Raw genomic sequence first — 27,445 nt, 5'->3', positions numbered from 1 at the left:
TTAAATTAAATTTTATCCATAAAATACTATTTTAAACAAAAATTATTAAAAAAGATAAACAAGATAATTCGGATGGAACTCCCCAGATTATTTTGTGCTTGATATCGTCCCAGTCCCCTAATCTGGGAAATTCCATCCAAATTATCTTAAAAGGGATAGTAAGGTAAGTTGTAAACAGTAGCACAGTAACTTCACCTCCCACACAATCCCATCAGTCAAACATCCAAACAACCTTATCACCAATCAAATTAACTAAATCTAATCTCCTTCTGGACATCACCCACTTTTGATCGTGGTTTCCCCACTTTTAGGTTTGAATAAGGTAATTCGGACGGAACAAAAATACCTGAAATATGATGCAGATGGTGGCACCGCCGTATATGGCAAACGAAAACTCATGATGCACCCGTGTGCATCACCGTACTGAGCGGACAGTCAAGCATGATGCACACGGGTGCATCACCGTACCGAATGGGTTAAGAAAGACACTGCCGAAACAGCTGTAGTAATATCTACTAATAGACGAAGCAACGAAGCACTAAAAAGCCCAAAACCTAGGAATTTTTTGCAGTAAGATGAATCGTCATGCAACTTTTTGCATTCGATTGGAGAGAGTGTCAGGCAATTTTGTAAACTAAATTAATCTCCGGAAAAAATGTATGTGCGTAAGAAAATGCATTTTCAAAGTGCATCTCGAAGAGATGAAAAAGGAAAAATTTAGAACTCAGGAAATATTGATGGAACTGAGTTCATGTTTTATACTTGGGGGTTTTGGAGGTCACTGAAAACGAATTTCATGACGACGATGGTCTCCGAGGTACCTGGTGCCCAGGGTGGAACTATTCGCCAGGGACGATCGAATAATTCTCGGAACGATCGATTAATTCGCGAAATGAAGATTGGATCAAAAAACTGAAAAATACGTGTTCAATAATTTTCAAAAATCTAACCAAACAACACTTAACACGACCCACCCACTCCACAACCTGGAGGTAGGGTGGGGGCAACTTTAGAATCTTAAATGGAAACCCCCATTTGTTATTGCATAGTTGGATTGCTTACGTAAAAATAAGCAACTTTTAGTCGAGACATTTTTTCGAATTGTGCATAGATGGCGCTATAATCGGAAAAAACGATTTATCGTGATACCATAGGTAAATTATAGAAACGGTCTAATATCTCGAGAAATACACTTCCAAATAAAAAACCAAAAAATACGTGTTTAATATTTTTCAAAAACCTATCGAATAACATAAAACACGGCCCTTGGCACGGCACTCCACCCCCCTAGAGGTGGGGTGGAGGGTAACTTTAAAATCTTAAATAGGAGCCCCCATTTTATATTGCATATTTGGATTCCTCACGTAAAAACATATAACTTTTATTCTATTTTTTCGAATTATGGCTAGATGGCGCTATAATCGGAAAAACATTATTTATTAGCGCCATCTATCAACAATTCTAAAAATATTTCAATTAAATGTTATTGGAGGAATAATTTTTTCATGAGGAATCCAAATATGCAATAAAACATAGGGATTCCTATTTAGGATTTTAGAGTTACCCCCACCCCACCTCCTGGGGGTGGAGTGGAGGGTCGTGTTTGATGTTATTCGATAGGTTCTTGAAAAATATTAAGGAAGTATATTTTGTTTTTTTATTTGGAAGTGTATTTCTCTAGTCTAGATATTAGACCGTTTCTACAATTTACCTATAGTATCACGATAAATCGTTTTTTCCGATTATAGCGCCACCTATCCACAATTTGAAAAAGTGTCCCGAATAAAAGTTGCTTATTTTTACGTAAGCAATCCAAGTCTGTAATAACAAATGGAAGTTCTCATTTAAGATTTTAAAGTTACCCCCACCCACCTCTAGGGGGGAAGTGGGGGTCGTGTTTAGTGTCATTCGATAGATCTTTGAAAAATATTGAACACGTATTTTTTAGTTTTTCGATCCAATCTTCATTTCGTGAATTATTCGATCGTCCCGCAAATTATTCGATCTTCGCAGGCGACGAGTTCCACCCTGGGCACCAGGTACCTCGGAAACCATCGATGTCATGAAATTGGTTTTCAGTGACCTCCAAAACCCCCAAATATAAAAATTTAACTAATTTCCATCAATATTTCCTAAGTTCTAAATTTTTCATTTTCCATCTCTTCGAGATGCACTTTGAAAATGCATTTTCTCATGCACAAAAATTTTTGCCGGAGATCAATTTAGTTCACAAAATTGCCTGACACTCTCTCGAATCGAATGCAAAAAGTTGCATGACGATTCATCTTACTGCACAAAATTCCTAGGTTTAATGCTTTGTTGCCTCGCCTATAATTTATAATAAATTTTGTGGATATATTGGAAACGAAAATATGCAATGTCTTATTTTTAGATTCTTAGATTAAATTAAATAGTAAGTTAGGATCTATAAAAAGTTACTGATTGGTCTTTGACTAGATGGTAGCCTTAAATAAACAACATCATAAAAAATACAAATTTATTAATTATTAGTAATGGTAGGGGAGCCCAAGCGGGGATTTTTGCAGTTACTCGAGCACGTCAGATTATCATATGCGGAGAAACCTGGTATCCTGCAGATGTACCTCTACCATATATTGGCTCTTAAAACACTGAGTTCGTTAAGGGGGGTCCGAAAAAAATATATCCTTAAAAATATTCGAAATTGTCAGATTAAGATAAGGTAAGTTAAGGACATGCAAAAGAGTGTATATTTCAAAAATCTGACGATTTGAGCGGGGCGTAAGAAAATGGGCGAGTTAAAAAGTTTCACAAAAAACAAGCGAATAATTCGCGAAATGAACGTTAGATCGAAAAACTAAAAAATACTTTTTCAATATTTTTGAAAAATCTATCGAATGGTACCAAACACGACCACCCCCACCCCACGGAGGTGGAGTGGGGGATACTTTTAAATCTTAAATAGGAGCCCCAAATTTTTATTCCAGATTTGGATTTTTTACGTAAAAATAAGCAACTTTTATTCAAAACATTTTTTCAAATTATGGATAGATGGCGCTATAATCGGAAAAAACGATTGTTGGAAATGGAAAATTAAATTAAAAATGGAAAGTCCCCACTATAATGGAAAACTTTACGTAACTTTTTTTGGTTTTAGGACCTACTCCTCACAACCCAATAGGTCCCCAAAGCGCTCGAGTGACTGCATATTTAGCATACTTCGCTCCCCTACTATAACGAACTGAGCAACTTTTATGAGACATCATAATTATTTATTATAGTAATAGAAATTTCAGTATTTGCTTTGAGCAAAATTACGATATTACCTCATATTATATTTCTATAATCAGCGTTTAAAATATTTTAAAAATAGCAAAGAGAGGATGTTTTTTTTAAATTACCCAGAGGATGTAAGTGATTATACTAATGCAGAATGAATAGTATTTACTTTAAAAATAACTTTGTAGTGTTTCATCCTAACCATATACATATAGGTAAATTTACAATATTGATATAAAACTGTCATTTTTCTATTGAAATGGGGTTAGCCTTGAATGCAATAAAAAATTATTTAATCATATTGGTATTTGTAGATTTAGCATAAATTTAAGCATGTATGACATATTAATATAACGTAATATTTATGTATATACATAATATATATACATAATACATGTATCTAAAACTCAAACTACTCAGAGGCATCAAATCAACGATAAACTTTATTTGTGGAAACAATACATAACGAGACTATATTTTAACGATGAGAGATTATTGCAGGAAGAACTGCAAGAACACACATAACCGAATATTTGAACAAGCAATTGAGAATTTGAACATACAATTCGAAATGAAAAAAACGGGAAAGCAATAGGCCTAGATGGAAATAACTACTGAATTAACCAAAATCATTGATGATGAAACCCTCCACATACTCCTAAATCTATTCAACAGAATTTTACTAATAAGTTATTTTTCAACTTTGTTACACTACCAAAAACAGCACACGCAACAGGATGTTCATAATACAGAACATTATTGTAGTAAAGGAAAGAGAGACGTTCTCACAAAAAATTTATTTTACAACTGACGACCGGTTTCGCTGTCTACACTTTGCACAGCATCTTCAGGTTCCGGTTAAAGTAAAATTAAATGCTACAAACAACAAAAAACCAGAGTTAGTTAAGTGGTCTGGTTTAAATCAAAAGTTAATGATCAAGTCAATATCAAAGTACATATATTTATGCATACACATAAATACCCACATGTCGCCGCCGCCTACGAAAAGTATAACTCCGAAAAATGCCGTTATTATAATATGATTGTGAAAATTATAATCCCCAATAAAGTGTTAGCGAAAAAATTTTATTTTTGAGGAGTATCGGCAAAAAACATCATTTCTGTTTGTGGGTCCACGAAAATTATAATTAGTAAAAAGTTCTCAGAAATAATTGTTTTCGTCGGCATCTATTATGAACTAAATATTTTCATTATAATTATTTTGGGAGCTATAATCTTCGCGGACACGCATATAAAAAAATTGTAATCGCCAATACTTATCAAAGAGTTATTATTTTCGCTGGAAATGTATTAGGAATCACATTAATCATAGGTACCAGCGATGTACGTACGTATGGTGTGTAACCCTCACACTCACATACATGCACGCATTTATATGCAAGGGTAATAAAAGTATGTCAAGTATAAGGTATATACTTACTTTGCGGTATAAGGGAAGAATATAATAGTATTTAAAATCATACTTTTTCTCTGCACTTTGCTAAAGGGAGGGGGGAGGGTTGGTAGAGGGATAGATTTGAATGTAATATATTATATTAACAAAACAATGTTTTGTTAATATGTTAATATGATGAAAGTGCAGAGAAAAAGTATGATTTTAAATACTACTTTATTCTTCCCTTATACCGGAAAGTAACTATATATCTTATACTTGACATACTTTTGTTACCATTGCATATAAATGCGTGCATGTATGTGAGTGTGAGGGTTACACACCATACGTATGTACATGTGGGTATTTATATGTATGCATAAATATATGTATTACTTTGATATTGGCTTGATCATTAACTTTTGATTTAAACCAGACCACTTAACTAACTTTGGTTTTTTGTTGTTTGTAGCATTTAATTTTACTTTAACCGGGACCTGAAGATGCTGTGCAAAGTGTAGACAGCGAAACCGGTCGTCAGTTGTAAAATAAATTGTTTGTGAGAACGTCTCTCTTTTCTTTACTACACTAGTATGGACTCACACATGCAACCCATTCATTAACAGAACATTATCTTTAATAAGCCGTCCACTTAAAATTTTCCTGAAAATAATAGGTGCATGGAACACTGGACAAAAAACTGGAAGAGGATACAGATAATACCCAGTTCCGGTTTAGGAAAGGAGAGGGAACGAGATAAGCACTTTGTGCTTTTAATGTGCTGGCCCAAACATGTAGATATAAATATTAGTCGGTTATCAGTCTTTTTAGACCAGAGAATTTAGCACAAAATAAATCGATTTTTTAAATACAGCACCTAGAGACTTGTTACTTTTTGCATTGTATTCAGGACGATGTCAGAAAAAAAGAATACTATAAATAAATGGATGGAAATGCATAATTGCATTTTAAAGTGCATAAAATTCATCCAAAAGTGTATAAACGTGTCAAAATAAGTGTATTAAGGGCCAGATTTTGTTACTCGGGTGTTTTTGTGGTCGCTGAAGGCCATCGGAACCGACCACCGGAACACCTGGTGACCAGGTTCACTGTTAAGGCACGTTATCTACAGTTTCGAGGGTTTTAGGCACTAAATTAATGCAGACAGATTACTCGGGGGGATTTTCGGGTTGCTGAAAAAGAAAACGCCATCAGAACCGACCCCCGATGCGCTTGGTGCCAAAAAACCTCAAAACCCTAGAAGATAACATGCTTTATCAATTACCTTGGGCACCAGGTGGTCCGGGATGACGCATTCGTATTCAGAGACCTTAAAACTGTCTAGTAATTTATTTGCATGCATTCAGTGCCTAAAACCTTCGAAACTCCAGAAGGTGACGTTCCTTAGCAGTGACTGTGGGCACGAGATGCTTCGGGTATCGTTCTGATGGGCTATTCGTTTTCAGCAACCCCAAAATCCTCCCTAGATATTTGTTTGCATCAATTTAATGCCGATAACGTTCGAAACGCTAGAAGATGACGTGTCGTAGCAGTGACACTGGACACCAAATGCGGTTTTGATTATGTATTCGTGTTCAGCGACTCCAAGAACCTCCAAGTAATCTTTTGCCTCCATTTATGCCGATAACCCTCGAACCTACAGATGACTACCTCCAACCTTAGCTGCAACTCTGAGCACCTGGTACTCCGGGGGTCGGTTCTGTCACTTAAAATGCTTATTTTGACATGTTTGTGCACTTTAGGATGCATTTTATGCAATTTAAAATGCAATTATGCATTTCCACCCATTTTCATATAGTAGACTTTTTTCCTGACATCATCCAGAACACAATTCAAAAAGTTGCAGGTCTCTAGGTGATGTATTTAAAAATGGATTTATTCGGGTGTTTTTAGTGCTAAATCCCCTGGTCTATTTTGCATTCTCAACAAAACACCCTAATTAGAAAAGTGGTCGGCAGATACCTTGAGGATTAGACGGTAAAGCCACATTTTGAAAGCCTCAATTTTCTTGCAGGTGGCGTCTGTAAGCGTCAACGCAACGACTTAACTCTGTACAACAGTATAGGAAAGATAATAATAACATCGTCATCGTAGTAACCTGATTTTTATTAGTCTAGTCGCAACATAGGGGGTCCCGTGGGCACTTTTAGATCGCCGAGATTTGATAGTGGTATTATAGGTTTTTTGGGTCGCTGAATCCAATGGAAGTGGTCTGGAAGCCCAAATGTGGTGCGTTTAATTGTTATTAACAAATTATGCTAAAATTAGGTGTTTTTCAGGAATTATTAGAAGCCCTGTAAATAAATTGATAGTGTTAAGGTCTTTTCTGGTGTATTTTTGGTCGCTGAATCGAATGCGACTAGTTGCGATTACTCAAAATGTGTTCGTATTTTGTTAATAACAAAATAATTGTTTATTCGCCGAAAAGCTCGAAATGCATTATATATAGCAAGTTTGTAGTCTTTTCATAGTATTTCTATACGCTAAATCGATTGTCACTAGTCGTGATAGCTTAAACCACGTTCCGACTTTGTTATTCATAAATTATTGCAAAAATAATGGTTTATAGTACGTTTACTCACGGTTTTTGCTCTAAATTTTAAAAAACCACCTGTAATGACATGAAATTTGGTATGCACGTAGCTAACATGTCAAACAAAACAAGTGATATTGTGCCGATATGTGCTTGTACCCTGGGGGCGAGTTTCACCCCGTTCCGAAGGTGAAAAAAGAAACCTTTGAAATAAGTCCGGAATTGGATAAACTGATTAATTCTAAGCAACTTTTGTTCTATACAGTTTTTTCACCAAGTGACTACTTTTTGAGTTATTTGCGAGTGAATATATATTGATTTTTCAACAAAAAAACAAAAGTAACTCGAAAAGTATTGACTTAGTGAAAAAACTGTATAGAACAAAAGTTGCTTAGAATCAATCAGTTTATCCACTTCCGGACTTATTTTAAAAGTTTCTTTTTTCACCCATGAAAAGGGGTGAAATTCACCCCCATGGTAAAATCAGACATCGGCACAATATCGTTTTTTTTTTGTTTTACATGCTAGCTACGTGTATGCCAAATTTCATGTCAATCCATGTGGTTTCTTAAAATATAGAGCAAAAAATCGTTAGTGAACGTACCTACTAGAAATCGTTATTTTTGCAATACTTTATTAATAACAAAGTCGGAACGTGGTTTAAGCTATCACGACTAGTGGCAATCGATTTAGCGTATAAAAATATTATGAAAAAGACAACACACTTGCTGTAGATAGCGCATTTCGAGCTTTTCGGCGAATAAACAATTATTTTGTTATTAACAAAGTAAGAACATATTTTGAGTAATCGTGACTAGTCGCATTCGATTCAGCGACCAAAAATACACCAGAGAAGACCTTAACACTACATTTATTTACAGGGCTTCTAATAATTCCTGAAAAACACCTAATTTTACCATCATTTGTAAATAACAATTAAACGCACCACATTTGGACTTCAAGACCACTTCCATTGGATTCAGCGACCAAAAAAACCTATAATACCACCATCAAATCGCGGCGACCTAAAAGTGCCCACGGTACCCCCTATGTTGCGACTAGACTATATGGGTATTGATAAATCATGACATTTGAATAGCTTAGCCATTTTTTGAAATGCAGATCTTGCTTTCTCTATCCTACATTAGATTTCTAGTTATAAAGCCGGAATAGATTATGCATTCATCATCGGTGGTTATACTTTTCTGTAATTTTTAAGGACAAAAATGAGTTCTGTTCCAAAAGAAAAAATGTTAACATACCTTGTAACTAGTGAATTTGTATAATATATATATATATATATATATATATATATATATATATATATATATATATATATATATAATATATATATATACATATATATATATATATATATGTTATATATATATATATATATATATATATATATATATATATATATATATATATATATATGTATTATGTATGTTTGTCTACTTATAGAAAAATTATTGTCTGTGATTTAGACTATTGAATACTTTTTATTCATAAAACTATCACGTCCGGTTGATATTCCTGATATTACATAATTGAAATTGAGAGCAATTACGTAACTTTCCTGCAACAATATAAAGGTGGTGCAATATGATTGAGTAAACATTAATGTTACGATTATATTTTAACATTTTTGCACCAAGGTTGCTAACAACTTTTCACGATTCTGTTATTGGTGCCTTATTTTTGTACTACTGACTATTAGACTGTTTGGTTATTGACATGTGTATTATTAAAAAAAAATCAAAAAAATTGTGAATATACGTATAAGTACATTGTGTACCTAGTAGTAAAAGCTGAACATTCCCGGACGATGTAAAGATTGCCGTCGAGGCGCAAGCCGAGACAAGGCAATACAGAGTCCGGGAATGTGGCTTTTCCTACAAGGTATACATACTATTTTTCCGAGAATCGAACATTTAAATTATGTATATTAAAATAAATATATTAAAATGTTCAAATAGACATTATTATTTTGACTCAAATATTCGCGATGCCGCCAAATACAGGTTTCGTAACTATAGAAACAAAAATAATGAATTGTCAAATTTGACGCATTTGCTTATTTTTGGCAGTATTTTTGGTGTTTTCTCCTGCTGTAAGGAAAAAATATTTTTCTATAGATGCTATACAATGTGCAACTTCTCTCACTACTTACATACATTCAAAACGAACAATATCTCACGCAGTGGAAAAAGTTGGCCATTGCAATGAGTTTCCATCATAGATATAATAACACAATAGATTAGGCCAGGTCCGAAAAATAGCGTAACGCGGAACAGTTCTGGTCGGTGATCTATCGATCTCTCTCTACCAGCGCTTAGCTTTCTCTCTCTAGCATATGATGGCTGCCGCCTCTGTGTCACTGTAGTTCCGTTACTCCCACCTCTTGGTAGATACGCTCACACTCGCACGACAGACAAAGATAGCTAGACCACTGTACTTGATATTGGCGTTACACCCCGATGCATTGAGTGGCATATCCCTAGCCATATCTATTGTTGACATATCTCTGGTTTCCATACATATGATCGCCGTTTCCATGGTAACATGCACAATACAAACACAATTTAATGTTGTCAAACAAAATACTATGTTGAAGCAAAACTTACCAGGAATTACCTTTCAAAATTGTTTAAAAATAACTGTCAATTAGAATTTTAAATAAATAACGTATTTAAATTTTAAGAATATGAACTACCTACATGTATACAGGGTGATTGATTAGTAGGGAAAAGCTCAATAGATCCGGTATAGTAATAGATAGCAATAAAAGTTAATAACAAAAATTGTAGACAATTTTGAGATTCATATTACAAAATTAGTTAGAATGTTACAGGGTGTTCGATAATCTAGTAGCAGACCAAACTTATCTTTTTTAAATGGAACACATTGTATTTTATTTTATATTCGAAATCTAATTACCCGATCCATCACAAAAATATAAAGGTTTGTTATGTTATACAGGGTATTTACAAAGTTATAACCAATTTTATAATAAAATCGTAACACGTTCAACTCCCTGTATAAATGAAAATAAGCAAAACAGCCATGTTTTATTAATGCCATATTTTTTATTTATTGTCAAAATTTTCAAACATGATTGATACTGCAAATTGTCTTTATATCAAATACAGGGTGAGTTAAAACGCAAGTACATTATTTGTTCAGTAACTTTAAATGGAACACCCTGTATTTTATATTACTATTGAAAAGTACCATTACCGTACTTTAATTTTCTATATAACATTCCCTGTGTCTAAATTTATTAGTTTTCGCGATATTTTTATTTTTCACAGGAAATTATTAATTAGGTGTCTAAATTTTTACAAATTTTAAGTAAGCCATGACTGAACCGTTTTTATGAAACATAGCTTCATCTCCAAATAGTACATTATCCGAGAAATCTATCTGTTGATTAATTTTATCAAAGGCCCATTCTCAAAATAATATTCTCTTTTTAAAATCTGCCTGAATTAGTTCTTGGTGCATTTGAATGCGGCAAGAGTGCATTCTGTCTTTTACAAGAATTTTTTGCACAGAGTATTAAGTTTGTTCTTTTTCTTTGGAAATATTTCGTATACTTGTATGGGGATTTTCAGTAACTGCCAGCAACCACATTCATTTCGTTTTCCCTGTTACAGTACTTTTTGTAGATTCGTATTTTTATGCGCAACTCAACTAGGCGGTTAAACTGATCCTTTAATCTTTCAAAGCTTGCTGTTGTAGGTTGTCATCTTTCAGAGAACCGTTCATATTCACGATAAATTGTTACTGATAATAACGCATTTTTATTGCACTTCCCAATATCCAGACAGATCAACCATTTCCTCAAAAGTAAAATTCATCTCAACTATTTAATAACACAATAACAGTTTTATCATAATGAACTGTCAGTTTTCGACAATTCGGTCATGTCTTACTTAAAATTTGGAAAAATTTAGACACCTAGTAATAATTTGCTCTTAAAAATGAAAATATCTCGAAAACTAATTTTAGGCACAGGGACTGTTGTATAAAAATTAAAATAGGGTAATGGCACTTTTCAAAAGCAATATAAAATACAGGGTGTTCCATTTAAAATTACTGCGAAAATAATGTAAAGGTTTAAAGAAAATTAGCAATGTTAATCATTTCTGAAAATTTTGACAATCAATAAAAAATATGACACCAATAAACCATTTCTCTTGTGCTTATTTTTATTTGTAAAGGATGTTAAACTTGTTACGATTTTCATATAAAATTGGTTATAACTTTGTACATACCCTGTATAACATAACAAACCTTTATATTTTTGTGATATGACAGTTAAGTAAATTTCGAATATAAAATAAAATACAGGGTGTTGCATTAAAAAAAGAAGTTTGGTCTGCCACTAGGTTATCGAACACCCTGTAATATTCTAACTAATTTTGTAATGTGAATCTCAAAGTTGTCTACAATTTTTGTTATTGACTTTTACTGCTATATTATTATATTACTATAGCGGATCTATTAAGCTTTACCCCACTAATCAATCACCCTGTATTATGTATTATTATCATATAATCAATTACCCTGTATTAAATATTATTTATGTATAAAATGAAATAAAATACATAATACAGGGTGATTGATTAGTGGGGTCAAGCTCAATAGATCCGCTATAGTAACAGATAGCAGTAAAAATTAATAACAAAAATTGTAGACAACTTTGAGATTCACATTACAAAATTAGTTAGAATATTACAGGGTGTTCGATAACCTAGTGGCAGACCAAATTTGTTGTTGTTTTTTAATGGAACACTCTGTATTTTATTTTATATTCGAAATCTCCTTAACTAAATAATATACCTAAAAGCACCTAAATTATTAATTTTGAAGTTTTAACTCTCTACAAAACCGCATATATAGAAAAAGTACAGTGTACAACACATGAGAAAATGACATATTTCTCCTTCGCTTGATTTGCGCGAACAAACTTCCGCGCTCGTGAGAAATATGTATTTTTTCTCACTTGTACAATATACTATTTCTTACAGTAAGGAAACAACATTTTTCTATGGATGCTATACAATATGAAACTTCTTTCACTACTTACATACATTCAAAACGAACAATTCCTCACGCAGTGAGAAAAGTCGAAAAGTCCATAGAAAAAGTACAGTGTACATCACATGAGAAAATGACATATTTCTCCTTCGCTTGATTTTCGGCCCTCGCCTCGTGCCTCGGTTCGTACCAACAAACTTCTGCGCTCGTGAGAAATATGTCTTTTTTCTCACTTGTTGTACAATATACTATTCCGCACATTTATTTTTCGTTCCCAGGCAACGTTTTAAATATAAGGAAATGCCGAACGTTTCTTTCAAAAATTGTGTCAAAAATGTCTAAATTCCTGACCGATTTTCGGAAAAAGATTTTTTTTTATGTTGCTCTTCACTTTTCTCAAACGCTGAATATTTATGTAACTTTCTATTTAAATTTATAATTAATGTATTATCGCAAAGTTCTATAAATATAATATACCTACGTTTAATCTTCTGTAAGGATAGTAAAGGGAAGACAGGTGATAGGAGCCCGGAGTTCGGTACTGTGGCAGAAAATGTTAGGACATATAATAAAAAACCAATTTTACAACAAAATATATTAGTCCTGTCGCCAGGGGGGGTACAACGGCCTCGTTAATTCAGATGGACTTACCCAAATTTTTTTTATGTATTTTGACCCGTAGAACACGAATTTTTTGGGTAACAGTTGATCCGGATGTCGATAAGATTGTTATAGACCAAGAACTTGAGGAATCAAATAACAGCGATTTTTGGCAAAACAAAACAATATTTTGTATTTTTTGGGTCATTTTAAGCAAAAAATATTTCTACAAGTTTTTTAGTAGGATGCACAGTTTTCGAGATAAACGCGGTTGAACTTTCAAAAAATCGAAAAACTGCAATTTTTAAACCCGAATAACTTTTGATTAAAAAATAAAATAGCAATTCTGCTTAGCGCCTTTGAAAGTTCAAGTCAAATTATGTCGGTTTTGATTATTTGCATTGCTAAAAATTTATTGTGTTATTGCTAAACAAAGCTACAAACAACTAGTGCGTGAGTGATGTTTCTATGATTTCTCATTTAAAATCGAACGAGTAGGTAGAATAGGTACTAGTGCAATCAAGACTATTTCTACGTTACATGCGTTAAAACGCATGTAAAAGCACGGGAAACCCTACGTGTTTATAGCTTTGTTAAACAATAAAAAAATAAATTTTTACCAATGCAAATAATCAAAACCGATATAATTTGACTTAAACTTTCAAATGCGGTAAGCAGACTTGCTATTTTATTTTTTAATCAAAAGTTATTCGGGTTCAAAAATTGCAATTTTTCGATTTTTTTAAAGTTCAACCGCGTTTATCTCGAAAACTGTGCATCCTACGAAAAAACTTGTAGAAATATTTTTTACTTAAAATGGCCCAAAAAATACAAAATATTGTTTTGTTTTGCCAAAAATCGCTGTTATTTGATTCCTCAAGTTCTTGGTCTATAACAATCTTATCGACATCCGGATCAACTGTTACCCAAAAAATTCGTGTTCTACGGGTCAAAATACATAAAAAAAACTTGAGTAAGTCCATCTGAATTAACGAGGCCGTTGTACCCCCCCTGGCGACAGGACTATATAAACCAGTATTATTAATCTATGGAGCTGACGTCTGGCAATTATTAACCAAGAAGTAGGTACAACGCTAAATTACTAGCTAGTGAGATGGATTTTTGGAGGAGGTCAGACTAGAAGATCTAGAATAGAACACATAAGAAACGAAGACATTGAATAACAAATGGGAATAGAAAGAATAATCATAAATGACATCGAACAGCTAGTATGGTACAGACACGTAAGACGAATGGAGGGAAGAAGACTCCCAAAAAAGTGTTAGAATGAACCCCCACAGAAATAAGAAAACGTAGACGACAAGGCGATCATTCTGGCTCTGATGATTTTGTTGGTTGCTATACGGAATAGTTGTGTTGAGGTCCTTCTATACCATGCTCTCAGGTTAGCAATCGATATTCTTCTTCGTCTTGGGGCCCTTTTTCTTTAAATCTTACCTTGCAAAATGCATTGGAGTAGCTCGTATTTACCTTGATTTCTTATTATATGTCCCAAGTACTGCAGCTGTTCACGATGTTGACCAAATATGCGGTTGTGTTCATCCTCCGTAACACTTCTTCATTGGTGACTTTGTCTGTCCACGGTATCTTCAGGGTCCTTTTGTACAACCATAGCTCAAAAGCCTGAAGTTTTGACAGAGATTCCGCCTTCAATGTTCACCTTTCTACTCCGCATAGAAGTACTGAGTACACGTAACATTTAAGGAGCCTTATTTTTGTTTCTAAGGTGAGGTCATGGCTCTTGCACACAGAGCTCATAGTAAAGAATGCACTTTTTGCCTTTGCTTTATTAATCTTATACAGCTAGTTAAAACTAAGAACCAAATTTTTCATCTGGAGTTAAACACATTTAAGCAAAAAATTATTATAGTGATTTTTGTGATTTCGTCATGACTCCCAGATGGATGACGTCACTGGAAAAATTAATTTATTCCATAATTTTGCCCCTCACTATATATTAAATTTGTCGCTCGTACTATACTAGTAATGAATATAATATAATACTAATGAATAAAAAAGTCAATGAGGATATTGTTATTTAGAACAACTATTTATTTTCTTTTGAATGCCTATTGAAACATTTGGTATGTTTTAGCGATAACATTGCCAATGATACGAATGTAGAATGCAGTTTGTTGAGCTGTAGAAAGATAAAACAATAAACAGTTATAACGGGTTTATAAACGATTTACACTTCTATAAAAGTCCAAGTACCTACAAATAAATTGAAATTTTTACCCCAATCATTTTTACAGACATTCGATTTTTTCACCGGACAATCTACAAAATCTGTTTTTGTCATACTTATGTATACAGAGTGGGCCAAAGAAAACAGTCCACCTCGATATTTGGCAGTATTTATTATATTTTAAGGAAATGACGAAACAGGTCGATTTTTGATCTAAGGGGGACACATTTTTACGATACATACATTTGTAATTTCTCAACCCCCTCCCTTCCACTTCCCCCACCCCTTATTTTTAAATAGGGAATAGAGGTCGTGTGCTGGCTAATTTAAAAGGTTATTCAATTCTCTATTCAGTAATATAAAAATTAACATATATATTTATACAGGGTGTTCAAGAAAAAAATATTTCATTTAAATTAATTACACAAAAAGAAGAATGTAAAGGAAAGTAACCAAATATGGAATAGTGCCCTAATATGGAATTCCTTGATTTCTCCGAAAATATAAGTTGGAAGCGCACTACAAGACCATCCTCTATTTCAGTCGCTCTCTTTATTATCGTATTCACACTTCTGTGTCAGATGCGCGAACGATACGTGTCTGACAGGCGCGTTTTGTTTTCTCGTCTCGCAGAAAATTTCAAAGGTAAATATATTCAACGAGTATTATTGGTTATTATGCATGAATACAGACTTGTTATGCTATTGCGTATATCAATAGTACCTTTATTTTGATATTTTATGACCTTCTGTAGTTAAAACATTACGACTTGAAAACATGTTGATACTAGTTTGAACTAATGTACAAATCCAAATATGGACAGTCGCTGGTGCCTAATTATGGAATAGCGGATTCAGTGTAATGATTGTGCTGGTCCAGAGTTTGATACATGGATCTGTGATTTTTGCAAGTGAATTAAGTATTCTTTTATTTTTCACAACGTTTTTATTTAAATTTATTTGATCTCATATATGTTATGTTTGTTTTTGTTATTGATATATGTTGATTTATGCTTGTATTCCATATATGGGTACCTATTCCATATTTGGATACTAAAATGTGATTTTGTTTTTTGCTTATTTTTTTTTTTTGTTAATTAAGATATTTCATAGAATTCTTTAATTACGATATGTAAATGTTTGACTGATTTGTCATAACATTAAACTGTTTTCATTTCTATATAGTTATTTTTTTATGTCCCCAAAACAAAATGGTATTCCATAATTGGCGCCTTTCCTCTATGTAATTTATTTAATTCAAAATACATTCTACTGCTGTCACAAAACAGAAAAAAATGTTTTTTGAGAAATAAACATTGCTTTTAGCTTAATTTCAATGTTAAAGCTGCCACCCATCTGCTTCTTGGTAGGTTGAATATTGAATTTAAGCGAAAAACAATATTTATTTGCCAAATGGATATTTTTCTCTATTTTCTGTCAGTAGTAGAATGTATTTTGAGTTAAATAAATTGCATACATTCTTCTTTTTGTGTAAATTAATTTAATTCAAAATAATTTTTCTTGGAAACCCTGTATAAATAATTATGTCAATGTTTATATTCCTGAATAGAGAATTGAATAACCTTTCAAATGAGGTAGCACACGATCCCTATTCCCTATTTAAAAATAAGGGGTGGGGTAAATGTATGGGAGGGGGTTTACAAATGATAGATGTATGTACCGTAAAAAGGTGTCCCCCTTAGATCAAAATTCGACCTGTTTCTTCATTTCCTTAAAATCTAATAAATACTGCCAAATATCGAGGTGGACTGTTTTCTTTGGCCCACTCTGTATGTAATACGCATACAAGTTTTATTCGGATATCCATTTTTCAAATATTTGTCGAACAGCCTTAAATGTAAAAAGCCACAAACTTATGCAAACAGAATATTATTACGGGTTTGACAGTCGCAATTATTTGCTGTTATATTCTAAATCAGGATTGTTGTTATATATTTATTATAATTGTATACTGGTTTTATATAATATTAATACAATTCTGTTTAAAATTAAAATTATTTATTTTCAATACTCGTTAAATAGGATTGTACGTTAAAAATATACTAGGGGCAAAAAAGCAGCACCTAGAACGACAAATCCACATTTTTTAAATATTTTTTTATGGAAGTATGTATATGTTATCGGCCAAACCCGATTTCAGGACAAACTAGTTTGTTCTAAGGGCGTTAGGATAAACTAGTATGGCCTAGGCCAAACTAGTTTGTCCTTTCTCGCGTACGCCAAACTAGTTTGTTAAACAAGGGTCTAGTTTATTATGCTGTGACAGGATTTTATTGCAAGCGAATGACCGATCGCACATACATTTTAAAAGCTGAAAAAACTGCATATCATATGGTTATAAGATGTCTAAAAACGATTAATTTTGCTGGTTGGTGCAAATGCCGCGGGTCATTTTAAGCTAAAGCTACTTTAAATATATTTGTCACAAAAAAAGGAAAAAAAATAATTGAATATAAAAAATGAATAATATAATGAAAAGTAAAAAATGTTAATGTATAATAATAATAATAATAATAATGATATGACCTGTGGGAGTTTTTTGTCAGTTCTTCTATCAGGCACGACCCCCTGCGAATGGGGGATGCTTTCTGGGTATTCGTAGCGCCAGTACCCAGAGAGTAGCAAGGATACTTGCCGTGGAACAAAAACTGACACCTGACAGTAGGTATAAAATGCAAACCCATTAATATGGAGAATTATGATTTATGTTTAGGATCGCTGCCTGGGGATCGCCAGGGCACGTCTGGAGCCGGCGCTGGACGTGACAGCATGCGGGACGTCGGTGGCAGGGTGTTGAGGAGGCGGGCCCCTGTCATACAATCAGCTACAGCCCAACAACAACAACAACAACCACAAGCGAGCCAAACAACAGCAAGAGCTCCACCCGCTGAAGGTGCTGCGCTGGAACATCAGTCGGCGCTCACTCAAGCGGGACGACCGAGGCAGCGCATGAAATGGACTGGGTCCATTAACAAAAGGATTTTGTGCTTCTATTACAAGGTGACAAACCTCGATCAAGAAACGATTGGCTACAGACAACAGCTGTATGCCGAATTTTGCAGGGAGTACCCAGATATTCAAGTATCGGAGCAAAGAGCATCAGATCAATACCGGGTAATCATAAGAAACAACCTTATCCCAGAGGCTAGACGCAATACGATCAAAAGCGAAGTCGAACGGGAGGTTAACAACCAAGGACTAGTTTTAGATCAAGTCCCTAATGACATCCTTGATGAGCAGATTCCTGAGATTCCCATACCAGAAACTCAACCTGACAATACACAGCAGGAAAACAACGAGTTGCGCGATAGTCTAGCAAACGAAATGGCTCGTGCCGTACAAGAGTTTAATGGAACAAATCCACTTAGCAGACCACCGCTACCACGAATGAACTCTTGTAAGAAACTAGGTGCACTGTTACAAATTGTGAACACTGAAGTCCTACCCAATTATGTCGTAGAAGCCCACACATTGGAATATCTGCATATGCTAATCTACTGTGCAGCAACAGCAATTGCTAATGTAATGGGCGTTAAGATCAGAACACGACGGAGTACTAATAACGGAAGGAATGGTAACAGAATTGCACCCAGGGAAAAAAGACTTCTCGGAAAAATTGAATTACTGCGTAGGGATATTGGTCAAGTTACAGAATATATAAGAGGTGTAACAAGTAGAAAGGTCATTAAGAGAGCTGAAGAAATAATGCGGAGCACTGCAAGACACTCGAGATACGATCCAGAAAATAACACAGCCCAACAGTGTCTGGATACATTAAAACAAAAACTCTCCGTCTATTCAGTACGATTAAGAAGGTATAAAGTTAGTAACAACCGAAAATGTGACAATGCACTTTTTGAGAACTCTGAGAAGGCGTTTTACCGAAAACTCAATTCCACCGTAGAAAGTGTCGACAAGTCTTACCCAAGCCAAGAAGATATTCATGAGTTTTGGGAAAATCAACTTTCCACACCAGCTGCTTTTAACAACAATGCTGGCTGGATAGAAGATACGACGCACAACTGTCACGACTACCTCACTGCTAACTACGAACCACTCACGACTGAAGAAGTCTCAAATGTCATCAAAGAGCTTCATAACTGGAAATCTCCTGGACCAGACGGAGTTCAGAACTTCTGGCTTAAAAAGTTTTGGAGTATTCATGAGTGCTTATCAGCATTAATCAATCATGTTATTTCTAATCCGCAGGAATTACCATCATTTCTAACGCAGGGAACTACTTATTTAATACCCAAGGATCAAAATAACACCCAAGATCCAGCCAAGTACCGCCCAATTACATGTCTTCCAACTCTGTATAAATTGGTCACATCCTGTATAACCCGGCGTATCTACCAACACTGTGCTGTAAACAATATCATAGAGCCTCAACAGAAAGGATGCGGTAAGGGTTCTATGGGTTGCAAAGAACAACTGATCATCGACTCAGTAATTTCTAACCAGGCATTCACCAAAAAAAGGAACCTCTTTACTGCCTTTATTGACTACAAAAAGGCCTTTGATTTAGTGCCGCATGAATGGCTTATAGATATATTGAGAATATACAAAGTCGATGATAACATAGTGACTTTTTTAAGGCATATAATGGCAAGTTGGAAGACTAAAATTCGCCTCCAAATACCTGGTGAAAACAATATCGAAACGGAAAATATCGCAATCAACCGGGGCCTGTTTCAAGGAGACTCGCTGAGTCCATTGTGGTTCTGTTTGGCTATGAACCCTCTATCACAGCTATTAAACTCCACTGACTCAGGTTTTAGCATTAAAAACAACAATACTGTAGTAGCGAAGCTTAATCATCTGTTGTATATGGATGATTTGAAATTGATGGCTTCTACTCGAGACAATCTAGAAGAGATGCTAGAAACAGTAGAAACATTCTCTAATGATATTAATATGCACTTTGGACTAGACAAGTGCCGTATTTTAAATATAGTCAGAGGAAAAGTACAGCCCGGAGGATTCGATATGAAAAATGGCCAGAACATCGAGGCCATGGGTGAAAACGATATATACAAATATCTTGGAGTAAAGCAGGCGCGGAAAATTGACCATAAGCAAATGAAAACTGAAATAACTACTGAGTTTATACGAAGGATAAAACAGCTGCTTCGTTCACAGCTTAACAGTAAAAATTTGTTTAAGGCACTACACACCTACACTTGTTCCGCGCTTAGCTATTCATTTCGTATTGTTAAGTGGACAAAAACAGATATAGAAAATCTTCAGCGAAAAGTAAGAAATCACCTCACAAAGGCACAAAAACACCATCCAAAAAGTGCAGTAGAAAGAACGACATTACCACGGAATTTAGGAGGAAGAGGACTTATGGATATAAGTGAGCAATTAGACAAACAAATTGCTAATTTAAGATCTTATTTTCAGATGCAGGCTGAAACATCTACTCTACATCGCGCTATCTGCGCAGTAGATGACACAACACCGATAAAACTGAGGGAAGCAGAACTGCGCATAAACCACCTTACTAAGGACGAAAAAGTGCGCGCCTGGATGGGTAAACCTCTGCACGGGCGACATCCCAATGAGGTCAGCCAAGATTATGTCGACAATATAGCGTCGAACTACTGGTTGACTTCAGGAAAGATGTTCCCTGAAACGGAGGGTTCATTACTGGCTATTCAGGATCAGGTTATACCAACCAGAAATTACCTGAAATATATCATCAAAGACCCTCATGTTCAAAACGACAGATGCCGATATGGATGTCAAGCCCAAGAAACCATCCAACATCTTACAGGGGGCTGCCAGGCATTTGCTGCAACTGAGTACAAGGAACGGCATGACGCAGTGGGAAAAATCCTTCATCAGGAGATAGCTATTAAGCTGGGACTTCTCCAAACGGACCATCTCCCATATTATCAATACGTCCCTGAGAGTATGCTTGAGGATAGCAACTACAAGCTATACTGGGACCGCACTGTGCTCACAGACCAAACAGTGGCGCATAATAGACCAGATCTCGTATTAGTCAATAAATTAACGAGACAAACAACCCTCATTGATGTGGCGATTCCTAACAACAATAATCTACGTACTAAATTTACTGAAAAGATCGCCAAGTACAGAGATCTGGAAATTCAAATACGGAGACAATGGAGAATGCAAAGTACCCAGACGATACCGATTATTATGTCTACTACTGGAGTCATCCCGAAGACCCTCCTCGAAAGCATAAAAAAGCTAGGTCTTAATGAACATCTTTATAAGACCATGCAGAAAGCAGTGCTACTCGCAACGGCCACATGTGTACGAAAATTTTTGGGAGATACACCTGCATACCAAGTCACCTAGGGCTCGATAACACGGAAAGAGTCCCACCAGAGCTCAATCCTTTTGATACCGTAGGTATCTGGGATGAGTCAATTTTCCCCTTAGAGGGAGTGTGAGCCGTATGGCTAAATCTGGATGATATGATATTATAATTATTAATAGGGAAGGAAAACAAACATAGATTAGTTAAAATTATGTAAAAATTAGCAAAATCGGTTAGATGGACGAATGGATCCTAAGGTCCGCAGTCATACAAACCCAAGGAAAAACAAAAAAATATATTTTTCCGAAAATCCAAGGCCCTTTAAAGTACTAAATAAAAATCAATTACCTGTCATATGGAGATCCAACAAGGAAGCTTGGAGGACTAAAGCTATTTTTGAGAATTGGTTCAAAATCACTTTTGTATCTACAAAAGTGAAAAAATATTTGCGAGACAATAACTTAAGCAACAAGGCTTGGTCACCTAACGTCACCTGATCTATTTAGAGTAGCTGTAAATAGAATAAGATGGGTTAATGTGGTCGCCAACATCACTAAAAGATAGACACCTTTAGAAGAAGAAGGCATATTACCTACGCCGAACTTTTCGACAACTTATAAAGTAAACCGATGGTCAATCTTCAATTAAAACATTTTGGAAAAACTATAACATCCGGGATACTGCTGATAACATCAGTGAATTATAGAAGGAATTAAAATTAACAACAATGAACCATTTTGAAAAAAAAAATGGCCAGAATGTGTGAAAGTACACATCCTACTAAAGCAGAAGTTAATATCCTTCCTGAAATTAGGCCAAACATTTTGGATTTAGCATATATTCTCGGCTTTGAAGGTTTGAACGAACGAGATGTGCTTGATCTACTTGAAGCTGATAGGGAACCCGCTTCGTATGAAGAACTTATTCAGTTGTAAACAGAACTGGCATTTGATGAAAAGGCAGAGCCTGTTGTTTACAAACAGCTAACATCAAAAAATTTGTCGAGAGCTTTTCCTATTTCGAACAAGGAATAAATATCCCCCTTGAAAACGATACTGACGTCGAACGTAGCGCAAAAGTTTCGCGAGGAATTAGCTTTTATAAATAATTGAAGAACGAAATACATAGACATGTCAACACAAATAACGTTGGACAAAGCCAGGTCCATCCTTACCAGCGAAAAATGATGACGGCAGGCATCTGCAGGTTACCATTTCTTCACCGTTCTTCAGATTAAAGCCATTTAAAAAAATGGGTGCATAGATAGGGTGCATAGGTTCACTTTTGTTTATAGATTTTTGTTGGTTTTGGAGTATGTTACATGTTACATATTTAACAAATTTGGAACCGATCCTATTGAATTTATACAATGAATTTGTATTGGCATAATTAATTGATTCGTTATAAGGCTTTTCGCTTTGCTGGTAAGTTTTGTGGAACGTATCTAGGCCGTAAAGCGAGGTATGGGTGTATTTAACCATCGACAGCATGCCGTTTAATTTTGTACTTTGAAGTATCTCAGATGTAAATTAAACATACCCACTGTTTGGTATTGAGGTTATTTTGCAAGTAGACTTTAAAGTTCGCTAAAGATGGTCTGGTAGGACCGAAAACGTTCGTTCTGACCAATTTTCAACAATTCTAATCCATTTGAATTTTTGATTTAATGTTTCATTAAATATAATATTTATATTATTGGTCTATAACACCAATTACACTAGAAGTTTTTACTTCATGGTACAGTTCTTTATTAGTCCAGAGTAATAAGGATTTTCTCGGGACACTCAAAGATCCAGGTAGCTGACTACTTTTTTAGTTATTGTAGACCTATAGGAAGAAAAACTACCTGTTTCCTGCCTAGAGTTCGCTTCTGTTTTTTAACTATTAATAATTTAGTACAAAAATGGCGATTTTTTAGATTTTTTGCACTCCATTCAAAAGCTAAATAGTTGACATAAAATTACAAAATTCAGTTTTTTAGAACATTGGCAAAACTTTCAAAATGCCGATTTTTAAAAGTTAAAATATTAATTTGTTGCTACGCAAACTGCAAAATAAGTGATTGGGTATTGGCGTACTTAACCAAACTTCAAAAATTGAGACCGATCCATTAATTAGTTTAAGAGTTATTTTATTTGTTTGTCCCAGAGACCTTTATTTTTCGATAATATAAGACAGAAAATAATGAAGATATGGCAATTCTGAGTATGCCAAATGAAAGTAGAAGAGTGATAGTATCAAAATGTATTAAAAAAAGATAAAAAAATAATTAATATATAGGTCTGGATCCCGCGTATGAAAAAAAAGTTGATTAATAGCAAGCTGAAAATTTGTTAATAGCTTAAGGGTGTCTAGTCGGATAAACTTTGATATATGGGAACACTGGAACAGGGGCAGTTTTAATTGTGGAACAGGTTAAAAATTTGGAACGGCCAGACCACGAAAACGGCACATGTATTTTGTCCGACAGAACAGACTTAAACTCTCATGCAAAAATCAGACTGCTATTTATCACCAAATGGGCGTTTTAATGAGTGGAACATGTAGAATATGTCAAATGACAGGAATTATGACTGGTGATAAATAGCAGTCTGATTTTTGCATGAGAGTTTAATCTCTGTTCGGAGAGTTTAAGTCTATTCTGTCGGACAAAATAAATGTGCCGTTTTCGTGGTCTGACCGTTCCAAATTTTTGACCTGTTCCACAATTAAAACTGCCCCTGTTCCAGTGTTCCCATATATCAAAGTTTATCCGACTAGACACCCTTAAGCTATTAACAAATTTTCAGCTTGCTATTAATCAACTTTTTTTTCATACGCGGGATCGAGACCTAATAGTCAAAAATCCTAATGCCAAATTTTTGAAATTTTATAGTTTAGGTATAAACATTTAGAATAACTTTAAAAATGTTGTCCGTGGAAACAATCTTTTTATATATTCGAAAAGATAATATATTAACACGAATTTTCAAATAAGAAAATTTAGCCTGGGTTCATTTGGGCCAAAGTTAGCCATATGTTTTTTTTAATTCACAGCTAATTTGTTTATAATAATTAAGGAATCTCATTAATGCCATTTCTCATTCTTAAAAAATTTGCACAAACATTGTACCTTCACAGCACCCTCTACGATTTTTCAAAAATGTAGTTCAAACGATTACTAGGGGGAACATACAAATCCACCGAGTTAAGATACCGAAAAAAAAACACCGAAAGTATACATTTCCGGACCTGATTGTAGGTACCAAAGTTGTACTTTTCCTCCCTAGGGAGGAAAAGTAAAAGTGGCGTCATGGTATTTCATTCATGAAATATAACTTATTGATGCCCTGTACAATATCTATTTTCTATTACGTAAGTATCTATACATTTTAACGTTTATTTATAAAATACCCTGTATGTTGCAAAATGGTAAAAAACAGTAAATTGTTATTTTGACTTAACAATGTTTACATTAATAATTTGACTTATATTTGACAGTTGACAGTTATATTGTACCTACTTGTTAGTTTTAGTTTTAATAAATTTTGTTGGTTAGTTACATAAATAAAGTAAAAATGATAAAATGACTTGTTATTAATTTGAGGAAGGTGGAAAAACCATATGTATAACATGGGAGTAAAGTGCCTTTTCCTCCCTTGAATGATTACTGCCCTCTGCTACGCGTCGGGCAGTAAACTTCATTCTCGGGAGGAAAAGTAGCACTTTCCTCCCTTGTTATACAAATAGCTATTCTGTATCTCCGGATCAACTCAATGGGTTTTGATCTTTCTTTTTTTAATTTGTATATTATATTATATATATTATTTAACAGTCTAATTTGTTTAAACAATTCTTGAAAAAATATTTTTTTTACAAAAATTTCTTTTTTTAATCATAGAATGATCATTAATAATCATAGAAAAAATTAAAGTACATACACTTTAATAAATAAATGATTTTTATTTTATAATTATTTATTGAAAATAATTTATTTATTAAAGTATTCCTTAACTTTTTCTATGATTATAAACGATAGTATGATTAAAATCATGGATTTTTGGGAAACATTTATTTTTTCAAAAATTGTTTAAACAAATTAGACTGTTTATTAAATAATAAAAGTCTAGACAAATTGCATATTTGTAATGTACAGAAAAATTACATACAAATTAAAAAAAAAAAGAACGATCAAAATATATTCAGTAGATCCCGAGATATAGAAAATGATAGTAGTTTTACGTTTCCTTTTTTAGTTTTTGAACTCGTGCATTTGTCGGCTCCCAGCTCCCCCTTCACTTACCACGACTAGTCACCAATTGAACTACATTTTTAAAAAATTGGTGTAAAATACCAGATTTTCTAATATGTAAAATGATTTTTTCTACGGACAATATTTTTAAAGTTATTCTAAATGTTTTTAAACTACAAAATTTCACAAATTTGGCATTAGGATTTTTGACTATATTAGATAAGTTTTTAATCTTTTTTTAGTGCATTTTGATAACATCAGTATTCTACTTTCATTTGGCATACACAGAATTGCCCTATCTTCATTCTGTTCTGTCTTATATTATTGCAAAATAAAGGTTTCTGGGATAAACAATTAGAATAACTCTTAAAGTAATTAATGGATAGGTCTCAAATTTTGAGGGTTTGTTAAGTACCCCACTACCCAATTTTGGGTAAAACACTAAAGTTCTAAGGTAGTTTTAGTAAAAGTTATTAACAAATAAATATTTTAATTTATTTTGGAATTTGCGTAGCAACAAATTAACTTTTTAATTTTCAAAAATCGGCATTTCAAGGGTTTTTAATGTTCTAAAAAATTAAGTTTTGTAATTTTATGTCAACTATTTAGCTTTTGAATGGGGTGCAAAAAATTGAAAAAATCGCAATTTTTGCACTAAATTGTTAATAATTAAAAAACGGACGCGAACTCTAGACAGGAAACAGGTAGGTTTTCATCCTATAGGTATACAATAACTAAAAACGTAGTTAGCTACCTGGATCTTTGAGTGTTTCGAACATGGTCTATTTCTAGCTTATTACCCTGGAGTATAAATGTCCCTAGTGTAAAGTATTTATTGTGACATAGGTAGATAGAGCATTGATAAAATTTATTTATAAAAATGCGTTTACTTATTTCCTGTAGTTCATTAATGTTGAAATTTTCGAGTTATACAAAGAATATTCCAAAAGGATCAAAAACCACAAATCAACCAGTCATTATTTAAAATTAAATAACATTTAAACTTTTAGATTTTTTTTAATCTGTATCTATATGTAATATGTATATTTTTTTCTTATGTTAAACTATAAACTGCATATTGAACAGATTAATTATTTATTCTAAAATCGTGTATTTACGTTTTTTTTGTTGTCAACCTTGTAACCAGTCATCTTATTTTTCAATTTATACTTACCTACCTATTCATTCATTCTTAACAGTGAATTGGTTTTCATGAATTTAGATTTGTAGAACAATATAAAGAGTAGCAACAATCAAACCTCAAAACCCATAAAAGATAAACAATAAATTAATGTACTAACCTATTTACTTCTTGTCTAACTAATACTATAGAATCACAAAATATACCAGAACACTTTTTTCCAACTATCTACCTAGCACTTCATACCTTTAACCTCTGCGGTGTGACTAACGTTACTGAAATTGAACCAAACAGGTTTAAGTACTACTATTCGTCGATTCACATTGATGCGACGAATCACAACAATGTTTGTATAGTACTATTTAAATTTTTATAAAGGCTGTCCCAAAATTTAGGCAAGATTGAATTGAATAGAAAACACTGTTTTTTTCTTTAGATTGTATTTTTGTTATGGAATCATAAATTAGGTAGGTACATAGGAAAGGGTTATATGGAATAGCTCATCAGCAAATAGCCTCCACAGCTTTGCAGAGTTGAATGTCTTCCTTCAATGCAGGGATGGTTGTCGATCTAGAGGACCAATTCTGATCACAGAAACTGTATGGCATTTGGCCCCTCTTGTTAAAACCACACATCGTCCATATTCATGTAGTCAAATTTAGACAGCAATAACTCTTTTTTCTTGAACAATAATATAT

At 33.9% G+C, this 27,445-nt stretch overlaps 1 protein-coding gene across 3 annotated transcripts in view; it reads right to left on the bottom strand.

Moving 5' to 3' along the window:
* LOC114335594 (serine protease inhibitor 88Ea) overlaps nucleotides 1–27,057 on the bottom strand; it is a 164,680-nt gene extending 137,623 nt beyond the window's left edge. For all 3 annotated transcript variants that reach the window (XM_028285846.2, XM_028285844.2, XM_050644098.1), the window contains exon 1: nucleotides 26,908–27,057. The gene's annotated coding sequence lies outside the window, so the exon portion shown is untranslated. The remainder of the gene's footprint in view (nucleotides 1–26,907) is intronic.
* Between the last annotated feature and the right edge of the window lie 388 nt (nucleotides 27,058–27,445).

This window comes from Diabrotica virgifera, chromosome 2, assembly GCF_917563875.1.
Source record: "Diabrotica virgifera virgifera chromosome 2, PGI_DIABVI_V3a".
NCBI lineage: Eukaryota > Metazoa > Arthropoda > Insecta > Coleoptera > Chrysomelidae > Diabrotica > Diabrotica virgifera.
This window is presented reverse-complemented; position numbering and strand designations above follow the sequence as displayed.